Below are 12,402 nucleotides of genomic sequence, written 5' to 3'. Positions count from 1 at the left end.
GTTTGTCATTAGCCTTCCTTCTCAGGATGATATGCACATTCTTTGTTATGCATTCTCAGATTTGGCTGTCACTCACTTCTCCAATCTCATCTCCCTCTTCTTCACCCCACCTAACTGAAGCTGCACCAGATTGCCTGCAATTCCTTAAAAAACCTTCCATGGAGTTTTATCCCTCATGCCTTTGCAGAAGTTGTTGTTTTTGCTTGAAGTGTTTTCCTCATGACCCTGTTTCTAACTTTCAAGGCAAGATCAAATGTTACCAGTTCTGTGAAGCTATCTATTCTCAATGTCTTTAGGCAGCTAGGTCTGCTGTCTTCAGTAAACTAATAGTATTAATGAATCCATGAGGGTTAAATCCCATTCACCTGACTTCACTAATCAAGGTCATTTTAAGACTTGCTTGTCCTTCAGGCAGCTAAATAAGATGTTTGCCTGAGTTATTTTCTAGAAACTTGGAGTCAGCTGTGTCTAGTTTGAGCCAAGCCAGTCAAGACTGGATAGGACCACTGGCCTTTCAACTGGGCATGCGTGGGCGTCCACTCAGTGACCTTTTGAACTGGCAGAATGACCAGTACTGCACCTTATTCCAACAACCTTTCTCTGCTCCCCATGCCTCAGACCTGCCACTTCATGATTCGTGTCCCATAAATATCCCAAACCCTTTGCCTTCTGGGAAAAGTCATGCCTTCTGGAAAAAAGTCACCCACCACAAAATTCATGAGTTTATATTATTTCCATTTAAGAGATAGGTATACCTAGAATTTCCTACTTCGATTTACTAGTGTGGATTATGTCAATTTATCTGAACCAATGAATTATTTCACTAGGGGTAAAACAACAGCAGAACCATGAATGAAATTGCTGGAGGAGTCCTTAGCTGTGAGGAAGAAACAGTATCCAGAAAGTTATAAGGTTCAGGAACCTGGTCTGATAGGAGGTTGAATAACTCCCCCAAGGTCTTGCAACAAATTAGTGGAGGAACAATGATTAAAATTATTCACATCTATCTGTAGAATTACTTCTGACTAGGAATTCTAAATCACAGAAGGACCATTCTGGTCACCTGTGCCCTGTATTGTTAGGAGCCTTACCTGATTTTCAAGTTTTCACATCTATAAATCACAGAATCTCAGGGTTGAAAGGTGGTCTCAGACGGGTTGTCTCATGTAATTATCCCTCCACCCATGCATGGATATTCTTTGTAACATTCTTGTCCAATTATTCTGAAGGCCTCAAAGAGGCTATGTGGTGGAATTGAGAACATTGTCTCTGAGACCAGAAGATTGAGTTCAAATATCAACTCCAACACTACTGTTGCATGTTCTTGGGCAATGGGTTTAGCATTTATGCCTTGGTTTCCTAATCTGTAAGAGGATTGTAATAACATTATTTTTTTTCAAAGCAATATTTGTTTTGCCCTTATGTGCAGGCCCTCTTCTAAGTTTTTACCCAACACATTTATTCTATTAATATTTCTATGAGGTAGGGAGTATTGTTTTCAATTACAGAAACCGAGGCAGAGGAAAGTTCAATATCTTCTCCTAGATTATATAATTACATAGTGATAGGGCTGGGATTCAAACACGTGCAGTCTGACTTTAGAGTTTATACACTATCTACCATGTTCTACACCTCCTTGCTGCTCTTGTGTGTGTGAAAGTTGCTCAGTCATGTATAACTCTTTGCAATCCTATGGAGTGTCCATGGAATTCTCCAGGCCAGAATACTAGAGTGGGTAGCCTTTCCCTTCTCCAGGGGATCTTCCCAACCCAGGGATCGAACCCAGGTCTCCCCCATTGCAGGCGGATTCTTTACCAGCTCTCTTGGGAATAGCAAATGATAAAGTATATGTAAAGCAGTTATCACAGGTCCTGGCACACCCTAAATCTTAGTAAATATCAGTGCTGCTGCCCTGACTCTCCTCCCACTTCCAGTCTTCTTCCTAATAGCCATGAAGCCCAAGAGCCATAAACTCCTCAATTTATGAATGCTGTGAGAAAAGAGGGAAGCCTGCTCCATTTCCTAATACCCCTTCATGGTCTAGAAGAGGGACCTTGTATACAGGCAGGACTTCTCAATGCCCAACATCCCACCCACACCACCACACCCCCCCACTACTAAAGTGGCCTGATTGGGATAAGACTCCCTCTTTTTGGTGGGAAGTAATAAAGTGGTTGAGAGAAAGAACACTTCTTGATAGAGCAAGTTGAATTTATGATAAAACTTACTGTATTAGTATCACTGATATCTGTATCTTTTAAATATTGGGCATAAATAATGATAATACAAGAATAGAAAGATTAATATTGTTAAGAGGTCCATACAGCATAAAGCAATATACAGATCCAATGAAATCCATATCAAAATCCAATGGCATCTTTCACAAAAACAGAACAAATGATTCTAAAATTTGTATGGAACCACATCAAAAATCTGAGTAACCAAAGCAGTCTTAAGAACAAAGCTAAAAGCTTCGTGTTTCCTGATTTAAAATTGTGTTACAAAGCTGTAGTAATCAAACCAGCATGGTCTCAGCTGTTTTGAACAGACACGTCAATATCTAGATCAGTGGAATAGTATACAGAACCCAGATACAAAATCATGCATAGATGGTCAACTAATTAATAACAAAGGAGCCAAAATATACAATGAGGAAAAACAGATTCTTCAGTAAATGGTGTTGTGATAATTTTTTTGAACTTGACACTGAAAGTAAAGGCAACAAAAGCAAAGATAAACAATTAAAACTACATTGAACAAAAAATCTCTGAAGAGCAAAGAAAACCAACAAAAATGAAAAGGACACCCATTAAGTGAGAGGAAATACTTGAAAATCATATATTGGTAAGGGGTTGGTGCAGTCACTAGGGAAAATAGCATGGAAATTCTTCAAAAACTTAAAAACAGAACTCACGTGTGTTCCCAGCAATTCCACTTCTGGATATTTATCTGAAAAAAATGAAAACCCTTAACTTGAAAAGGATACCTGAACCCTATGTTCATTGCAGCATTATTTGCAATAGCTAAGACATGGAAACAAACTAAGTGTCTATTAATGGATGGATAAAGAAAGTGTAACTAATGTATCTCTTTATAGATACAGGAATATTATTCAATCATATAAAAGGATATCTGGTCATTTGTGACAAAATGGATGAGGCATTATGCTAAGTGGAGAAAGTCAGAGAAAAATAGTGTATTATATCATATGTGAAATCTAAATAAGAAATAAGCAAACAAACAAAAAGCAAAGGCAAACCAAACTCATAAGTAGAGAGAACAGATTAGTGGCTGCCAGTGGGTAGGGGGTGGACAGTGGGTAAAATGAGTTAAGGGAGTCAAAAGTTACAAACTTACAGATATAAACAAGTCATGGGGATATATGGTATGGTGACTATAGTTTATAACACCATTTTGCACATTTGAAAGTTACTCAGAAAGTAGATCTTAAAAGTTCTCATACCAAGGGAAAAAAAAAACTGTACTATGTGTGGTGATAGATGTTAACTAGACTTGCATTGACCATTTATCAATGCATGTAAACATCAAATCATTATATTGTACACTTGAAACTAATGTTATGTGTCAATTATACCCCAATTAAAAATGATTGTACAAGTGTTCAAAGATGTAGATGCAGTATGACCATTTTTTTTTCTTTTAAATAAATCCTGTATTAAAAGTATTAGATTTCAGATTATAGAAGATTCATCTAACGAACCACAAACCACTTCTACACCATTAGAAGTGGTGTAATTAGATATACACATGGAAAGATAATCACAATATATTAAATTTGAAAAGCAAGTTACAAAATTGTATGTCGTAGATCTCACAGTAAAAATATACTATAGTAATAGAAAAAAGTTCTAGCAAGACAAATTAAAACTTTTATATAACTCAACAATAAAATTATAATTAATTCAATTAAAAAATAGGCAAAGGTTTTGACATATATATGAATATTACTCAGCCATAAAAAGGAAGAAAATCTTATCATTCACTATAGCATGGTTGGACCTTGAGGATGTTAAGTGCAAAGAAAGACAAGTATTGTATGATCTCACTTATTTGTGGAATCTAAAAATACAAACAAAAATTTAAAAAAACCCAAACCCTTAACTCATAGATATGGAAAACAGGTTGGTGGTTGCCAGAGGTTGGGAGGTAGGGGGTGGTAAAGTTGGTGTGGAGGGTCAAAAGATACAAACTTCCAGTTACAAATTAAGTCATGGGGATATGAAGTACGAAATGGTGACTGTAGTTAATAATACTGTGTTGTATATTTGAAAGTTGCTAAGAGAGTAGATCTTAAAAGTTCTCATCACAGGAAAAAAATTTCACCCTGTGTGGTGATGGATATTGAGTAAACTGGGGTAATCATTTCACTATAAATACATATTTCAAATCTTTATGCCGCACACCTGAGACTAACATAGTTATATGTAAAATAATCATAACACAATATATGCAGTTAGAAGGAGCAACAAAAGTATGAAAATCTAAAGAAAAGAGATATTACTTCAGAATAGTGGGATTAGGGGAGATTTCATGGAAAGAGTTGGCATATGAGTTGGGCCTTTTTAAAGATAGGAATTAATTTGGTATGCGTGAAAGAAAGAGAATATGCTATGCAAGGGAATAACAGATTTTTTAAAAGAGGAAGAAATTGTGTGCGTTTGTGTGCCAAGTCGCTTCAGTGGTGTTTGACTGTGTGACCCTATGGACTATATAGCCCGCCAGGCTCCTCTGTCCATGGGGTTGTCCAGGCAAGAATACTGGAATGGGTTGCCATGCCCTCCTCAAGGGGATCTTTCCAACCCAGGAACTGAACCTGCATCTCTTATGTCTCCTGCATTGGCAGGCAGGTTCTTTATCACTAGCATCACCTGGGAAGCCGTAAGAAATTGTGAGATGTGGTTTTAAAAAAAAAAAAAAAAAAATGATGTCTAGTTTCATTTGGTGGTGATAGAAGATAATTTTGGAAGGTAGGTTTGGGCCAGTTTGTAGAAGACCTTGAGCATGAGATTAAAATACATCTATTTTTCTGGTTTAGGACAGAAGGATGTGTATGCTATTTTACGGTATGAAATTGACCTCACCCACAGGGTGAGTCAGGCAAGTCTAAGTCATGTCTCTTATGTTGTTAAGGGACAACACTTAAGTCTCAGAGGCTTAAGAAAACAAAAGTCAAAAGTTTATTTTTATTTATCTAAATTCTGCTGTGGACTTGGGCAATTCTCTAGGACAATTATCCTGTGTGTTTGTTGGCTCAGTAATCTGATCTCTGTGAACCCTATGGCACCTCCATTTCAACACATGTTTCTGTGATGGCTGTTGCAAGAAGAAAGTTCTGAAAGGTTACCCATCTGGAGCTAAGGTACTCTGCTTTGGAAACCGTGTGTACACTGCTTCTGCTTACAGCCTATTGGCCAGATGAGTACCATGGCTCTCCCTAATGCAAACAGGGCCTGGGAAGTATGGTCTCTGTGCGTCAGGAAATGAGGAGGACATGGATACCGAGGAGCCCAAGTAATGTCTACCACACCCACACTTGCAGAAAATCACTGTGATTCAGAGCAAGATTGTATTTACAAACAAAATAGAGATATGAAAGGTTTCTGATATACTATTAACAGAAATTTCCCCATCTGTTGCATTTATCACTTTCAAATGAAGGAAATATTGTTTATGGTTTATCCACCCACCACACATAATGAAAGACAGATACCTACTTATTTCCATAACCTTTATTATCTCTAGAGCAACATAAATTGGTGTACATTGTGTGGGACATAAGTTGGCTTCGGCTGCAAGTTTCAATGTAACCAGTATAGACCACAGCTCCCAAAGGATGTCTCCTCATCAGAATGTGACGAGAAAGAAAGCCACATTTAAGGGAAGAAGAACACTAACATAATGTGTATATATGCAGTTGCCTGAATGTGATATTAACATGTTACATGCTCTTAAAATATCTTTCTCTTATGTAGAACAGAATGTAGACCTAATATGATTTGTCAAAAGTGCCTGTGTCAGAGAGTAATAAGCCAGAATCCTGACTTTACGAACTAATTGCTCTTTGACTATGAGCCTCAGTTTCTCGTCTTTAAAATGGCATTGATAATAGCAGGATTGAGCAAAAATGTTTTAAGGATAACAGCTACATTTAATTAAGAGCCTAGTCTGTGTCAAGCATTTTACATGTGGTATTTTATCACATCGTATCTATCCTCTATCCATCTCTCTCTTTCTCATCAACACAAGGACACTGATTAGCTCTTATGCGAGGGGAAGGGGTATTCCAGATTGAGTCTAAACTGGGATTTAATGTATCGGATGAACTAACCTGGTGAATACGGCCTCAGGTGGGTTTGCATGAGGGATTTTTTCCAGAGGTTGCTGAAGGAAAATAATAAAGTGTTTCCATGTGGATACCTAGGAATTAGCCTGAAATAGGATGGACATCATGCTGTTTGAAAAGTAGGTGTCCCATCCACGTACTCAAGTCTATACATAGCTAGAAGTAGATGGTAAGGAGATGATGTGGGGAGACTCTGAGACACAGAGACAGAAGCAGCACTTGTTTGGTAAGCAAGTGACAAAGAGTAATACAAGAGAGAAAAGAAGAGTATTTCCTTCCACTTTAGTATGAACTCAATGAGAATCAGAATGCAGCACTACTAGAGTCTCTTAAGGGTTGTGATATTTAGAGTGTGCTGGACCATAGCATGCTTGAAACATAATCAACATCTTCCTGGTAAGCCTTCTCATCTGTGACTGTGACAAGGGTGCACTGTCTTCACGCAGCTTCCTGGCTAGTTACCATATCCCCAAGGGAGAAAATGAAAATCAACAAAAGAACAGTGTGGGTGAGAATGAATGGAATACTCACTGGGGTCCTTTGAAATTTATGGGAGGTTGTGTCTTTAGTACCAGATCCACAGATTCTAACCCAAGGCCTGACATGAAGGAGCTCAGAAAAGTCTTTATTAAAGAATAAAACAAGTGAGGAATCAACCCCATCCTTGAGTGAATGCTGTTTCTCTGTGGGAGATAGTATTTGCATTCTGGACAGAACATTCTTCATTGTGCAGGACTGTCTAGACCATTGAAGGACATTTAGAACCCCCCACCCCATCCCCCCAGTGGCTCAGTGGTAAAGAATCTGCCTGATAACGCGGGAACCGCAGGAGACAAAAGTTCCATCCCTGGATTGAGAAGATCCCCTGGAGGAAGGCATGGCAACTTACTCCCGTATTCTCGCCTGGAGAATCCCAGACAGAGAAGACTAGCAGGCCACAGTCCATGGGGTCACAGAGTCAGATATGACTGAAGAAACAGCCTGCATTTGTGCAACTCAGGAGCACTAGTTCCCAGGGACGTGTTCCATTCATCGTGGCAATCAAAATATAGGCCACCCCTACTTCAGATGCTTACTGTGGGGGTTCTACTTCCTCACGTTGAAAATCATTGGTCTGATGGGGCTCACCGTTGCTTTGCAGGCATAGAACCAATATTTCTGTGGGAAGCCTGACAGCTTCTGTAACGTGGGGCCTTTCTTTTCTCTGTATGCTTAGTATACATTGTGATTGGGGTTCTTTTGCTTCGTTTGGCTGGTGCCCTAGGAATTTCTTAGAAAAGAACTCTGCTTGACATTCTCATGGGGATGTTCTGGTCCTGAGCAATGAGTCTGCCAAGGCCAGCCTGGTATGCCCCTGAGAAACCAATTCTGGCCCTTCAACACCACCACCTTCTTGGTGTCTGTTGTCAGAAGTCGGCAGGCATATTTGAAAGAGGAGCCAAGTGGGGGTGAAAATGTCAGCTTTGTTTATGGTCTGGTAGATATTAAAGATCAGAAAGGTCAGGGCTCTTTGGAAAAGATAGATTTGGGGCTTTTTCTACCTCCTAGGTCATAATCCATACTATAGCCTAACAGATATTGCCTGGAATATTGTGGTTATATGTGTAAGTGGAGGGGATTATTGGATGGAGAAGGTGGGATGAGTGAGACAGGAGAGAAAGATGCGTGCTAGGATCATTTGTGTCTTTTTTTTTTTTTTTTTTAATGGCCTGCCTTCTAAAATTCTAGCAGGAATACTGCTGGATCTAATATACACCACTAGGTGGCAGTAAAACAGAAATGTCTGCAAAGAAAGCAGAAATCCCTTCAGAATTATAAGTTTTATAGACCAAGACAACTGCAGTTGTAAAACATTATGGTGTATCAATTGGCATATTTGCTGATCAGATCTTTACAAGGTTCGAATAGGCTCATAAATACTGGGTTCTCTAGTTTGGCCTGTTCATGCTTCATGCTTCTGTTTAAGACATTTTGGAGGTTGGAGATCCAGCAAATGGTTGAAATAGCAAAGCAATATGCCACTGACAATTTGTTTTCCTGTGACTGAGGGAAAATATATATGTCTTGATCAGAAGCACTACCCAAACAAGCAGAATTTGCTACATTCAAAGATGAGCTCATTTTTCATGCAAAGCACAGACTAGGCTGGAATGAACCAACAGCTAAAACATTTTGCTACGTGATTTTTATAAGTGAGTTCCAATTCCCTTGCCATTCCCACAAGAGTCTTATTATATAGGGATGTTTCCATTTTTTAAAAAATAAGCAGTAACCAGCTGATGATAAAATCAGGCTTTATGATAAATGCATAAAATCATTGGGCAGGGGTGACATCAAAATACACTTTCTCATTAAAGTGCTGGTTTCATGTGAGTGTTTGAAAAGAAGAGTGAATTGATTGAGGACTGTCAACATTGGGTAATGGGGAAACTGAGGCCTCGGTGTTAAATGATTTGCCCAAAGACATGTGACTGGTGAGTGATTTAATCAGGCTGTGAAGCTAGATTTCCCATAAGGCATTGGATGGGTTGAGACCCATTCAAGAATTTTTGGATACCAAAAAGCAAAAGAAGCAGCTCAGCTTCTTTCTGTTTTTGCAGATGTGTGCACCAATCGTTTTAGAGAAAAAGATAAAATTTCTTGAAAAGGTAGACCTTTATCATATGTTGACTGCTTGTTTTATATTTTTAGATAAGGATCTTATCTCTGGCCAATCATTTACCATGGATTCTGCCTTAGGGAACATCTCTTGGCTTCCTCCACAGAGTGAAGGCGAACATGCCCTTTGCTCTATCTAGAATCCTCGCTTATGCTTTCACCTGGTTAAATGCTGTTGAGGATGAATCTGATGGCCCTTTAATGTGTTCCCCAGATATCCTTCCTAAGTACTTTCTCCAGGGAGGAACAATTATTTGTCCTCATTGCCTAAACTTTTAGATGCAGGGTGGAGAACTCATCTGTTTTACTAGTCATTATAGGCACGAAGAGCTTCCAAGGTGGCGCTAGTAGTAAAGAACCTGCCTGAAAATGCAGGAGACACAAGAGACGTGGGTTTGATCCCTGGGTCATGAAGATCTCCTGCAGGAGGGCATGGCAACCCACTCCAGTGTTCTTGTCTGGAGAATTTCATGGACAGAGTAGCCTGGCAGGCTATAGTCCATAGGGTCACAAAGTCGAAAGCGACTTATCACACACACATGCATATGCATGGAGCATAGGAGGTCCTTAAATAATTACTATATGAGAGAAAATAGTGATCCTAATCCTGGCTTGTACACAATTATATTCTTTTTAAAGATGGAATATTTGAGAATTTGAAATAATACAAAGTATAAAAAGTTTAGTATATATTGCATATTAATTGTATTGGTAATCATTTTAAATAACTGAAAGTTTTAATTTTATCACAGTAGTTATATATGAATATAATTAAAGTATCTATCTACCTATGCATATATAGCTATTTATCATATATATACATAGACTTAATTGTTTGTTTTGCTCTAGGGAAAGAGAAACTAATAATTATTGATCCCTACTATGTGGCAAACACTATATTAGGTCTTTGTACATATTGATGCTATTTAGTCTTCAAATAGAAGCAGTTTGTGTGATGAAATTAGAGCTCAGATAATTATATAGCATGTCATGCACTCAGAATGTAGGAAAGCTAGATTTACATTCAGACCTACCTTCCTCAGAAGTTCCCGATATTTTCACTCTTCAGGAGCGAATGGGGCTCTTGTGTCTCTTTCCTAAAAGGCAGTCAGTGGCAGAGTTGTGTTAGGATCTGGGACTCCCGACCTTTTCCTGGATAAACCTCTTTTCTGCATCAGACTTTCTACTCTGTATAATGAGAAAAGAAGGTAAGAACTCATTTCCATGCAGCTGGAGTAATCTGGCAGATTTCAAGATTTCACAAGGCCCAGACTTTCCACTGGCTCTGTTTACATTTTGAAATGCACTCATTTGGCAATTGTCAGGGCCTCATGTGAACAGCTGCTAACTTGTGGTGTTAGCTAGTTCACAGATTCCTTGGTCCTCCTGACTCCAGCTTCTACAGAAGTTCAGAATCGGAAAACACAGTTTTTGTCATTTGTTTGTATGTAAAAATTCATTTTCCATCTCTCCTACTCCTTGGTCTCACCCTAAACCATCTTGTGGTGTATTTGTCAAGGAAATTTGCCACTTTCAATTTGGAGACAACAATTCAAGCCAGAGAAAGCCAAGCACCAGAATTCATGAAACAATATATTAGAAACAGTTTAAAAATGGGAAAGACTGTATTTGTTCTATAACAAGCAGAGCATTAAAAAAAATCAATAATAAGAACAACAACTAATGGTGATAATGTCTTCCTTGACTCATAGGGATATTTAAGAGTAAAATGATGTAATTGATGGGAAACACTTTGAAAAATAAAAGCACCATGCAGCACAAGACATTATGATGATCATGCGATTGTCCTTAAGCACAGCTAACAGTGAGCCTTATCTCCCTCAGGACCAGATGTCATCCTCGAGAAATCATTTGTATAATTCCCAGAGTGCAGAGGACGTCTGCAAGGCTCCAGGCTCTTGTGCTTGTTGTTCTGTTTCTCCATGGGGGTGTTCAATGGACATGGCCAAGGGCAAATTAGAACCTCTCTGAGCCTTTGTTCCCAGGTCTTTGAGATGGGAATTAATCTTATTAGTAATGGCTGCCTTCTGTAGAGCAATTCTATGTGCAAGGTCCCAAGCATCTGGGGTTTATTATTCCGTTTAATGCTTACAAAGGAAATGCCTTATTTTTTAGATGAGGAAAATGAAGCACAGAGCAGAGAAATATGTAGGCCTAGATCACATAGCTAAAGTGTATGTAGAAATCCACAGATCTTAAGTACACTATGTGTAGTGGATCATGCAGATCTGACTCTCCAAGACGCTTCTCTGTATCCCCTCTTCTTCCTCGGGGAGTCACCCCTCCTTCAGAACAAAGTACACAGTATTCTGATAGAACTGCGAATCCCACCTGCCCTCCTGTGTCACCACGGGGTCAGTGTGACCAGGCCCACCAGTCACAATAATACTCTCACTCTAGTCCTATTAACTCAGCAATCCCCAGTGTTTTGGGCACTATGGCCCAGTTTCCTGGAAGACAATTTTTCCATGAATGGGAGTGGGATGAGGGGTGGTTTGGGAATGATTCAAGCACATTACATTTATTGTGTACTTTATTTCTATTATTATTATTACATCAGCTCCACCTCAGATCATCGGGCATTAGGTCCTGGAGGTTGGGGACCCCTGTATTTACTGACTTTAGGGATGGCTCCAAGAGAAAAGCCTGGCTGGCCAGGATCCCTGAGATTTATGTAAGAGTGGAGGGAGAGACTGTCTCTCCTACAGGACTGCCAACCAGGATAGTAAACAGAGGTAAGAAGACTGCTTACAGTAGGAAAGAATGAAGTTAATGGAATAACAAAGGCAAGAGATGGAGAGCATTCTGGTTGCATCCTTTAAGCCCCTAGGCCCAGCAGTGCAGGAGGGGAGATCCACCACATTAGATCCGCTTTCCAGTCCTCAGAGTCAGTAAGGACCACTAAAAAAGGACTGTTTTCTTTTAGAACAGGTTTAGGTTCATCACGAGGTTGAGAGGAAGGTACAGAGATTTCCCATATCCTCCTGCCCCTACACGCGGTTAGCCTCACCCCATCATCCCCACCAGGGCTGTACATTTGTGACCACTGATGAACCTACATTGACCCATTATAACCACCCAAAGTCCATAATTTGCATTATGGTTCACTCTTGGTGTTGAACATTTTGTGGGTTTGGACAAATTTATAATACGCTTCTACCATTGTAATGAGTTGGCCAATAAGTTTGTTCAGGTTTTTCCCATAAGCTGTAATGGAAAAATCTGAAGAGATTTTTGGCCAACCCAATAGTATCATGCAGAGGAGCTTCATTGCCCTAAAAGTCCTTTGTGCTCTATTTACCCCCATCCTCTCTCCTCCTCCCTGGCAACAACTGATTCTTTCACTGTCTCCATAGGTT

The 12,402-nt window shown here is 39.4% G+C and overlaps 1 protein-coding gene across 1 annotated transcript in view; it reads right to left on the bottom strand.

Moving 5' to 3' along the window:
* C20H1orf87 (chromosome 20 C1orf87 homolog) overlaps nucleotides 1–10,224 on the bottom strand; it is a 148,457-nt gene extending 138,233 nt beyond the window's left edge. Inside the window, exons 1-2 of the mRNA XM_061120016.1 lie at nucleotides 10,057–10,224; nucleotides 2,915–2,949 (exon numbers count right to left, since the gene is read on the bottom strand). The gene's annotated coding sequence lies outside the window, so the exon portion shown is untranslated. The remainder of the gene's footprint in view (nucleotides 1–2,914; nucleotides 2,950–10,056) is intronic.
* Between the last annotated feature and the right edge of the window lie 2,178 nt (nucleotides 10,225–12,402).

The sequence above is a fragment of the Dama dama genome, chromosome 20, assembly GCF_033118175.1.
Source record: "Dama dama isolate Ldn47 chromosome 20, ASM3311817v1, whole genome shotgun sequence".
Lineage (NCBI taxonomy): Eukaryota > Metazoa > Chordata > Mammalia > Artiodactyla > Cervidae > Dama > Dama dama.
Note: the sequence above shows the minus strand (reverse complement) of the source record. Positions and strands in the feature narration are given on the sequence as shown.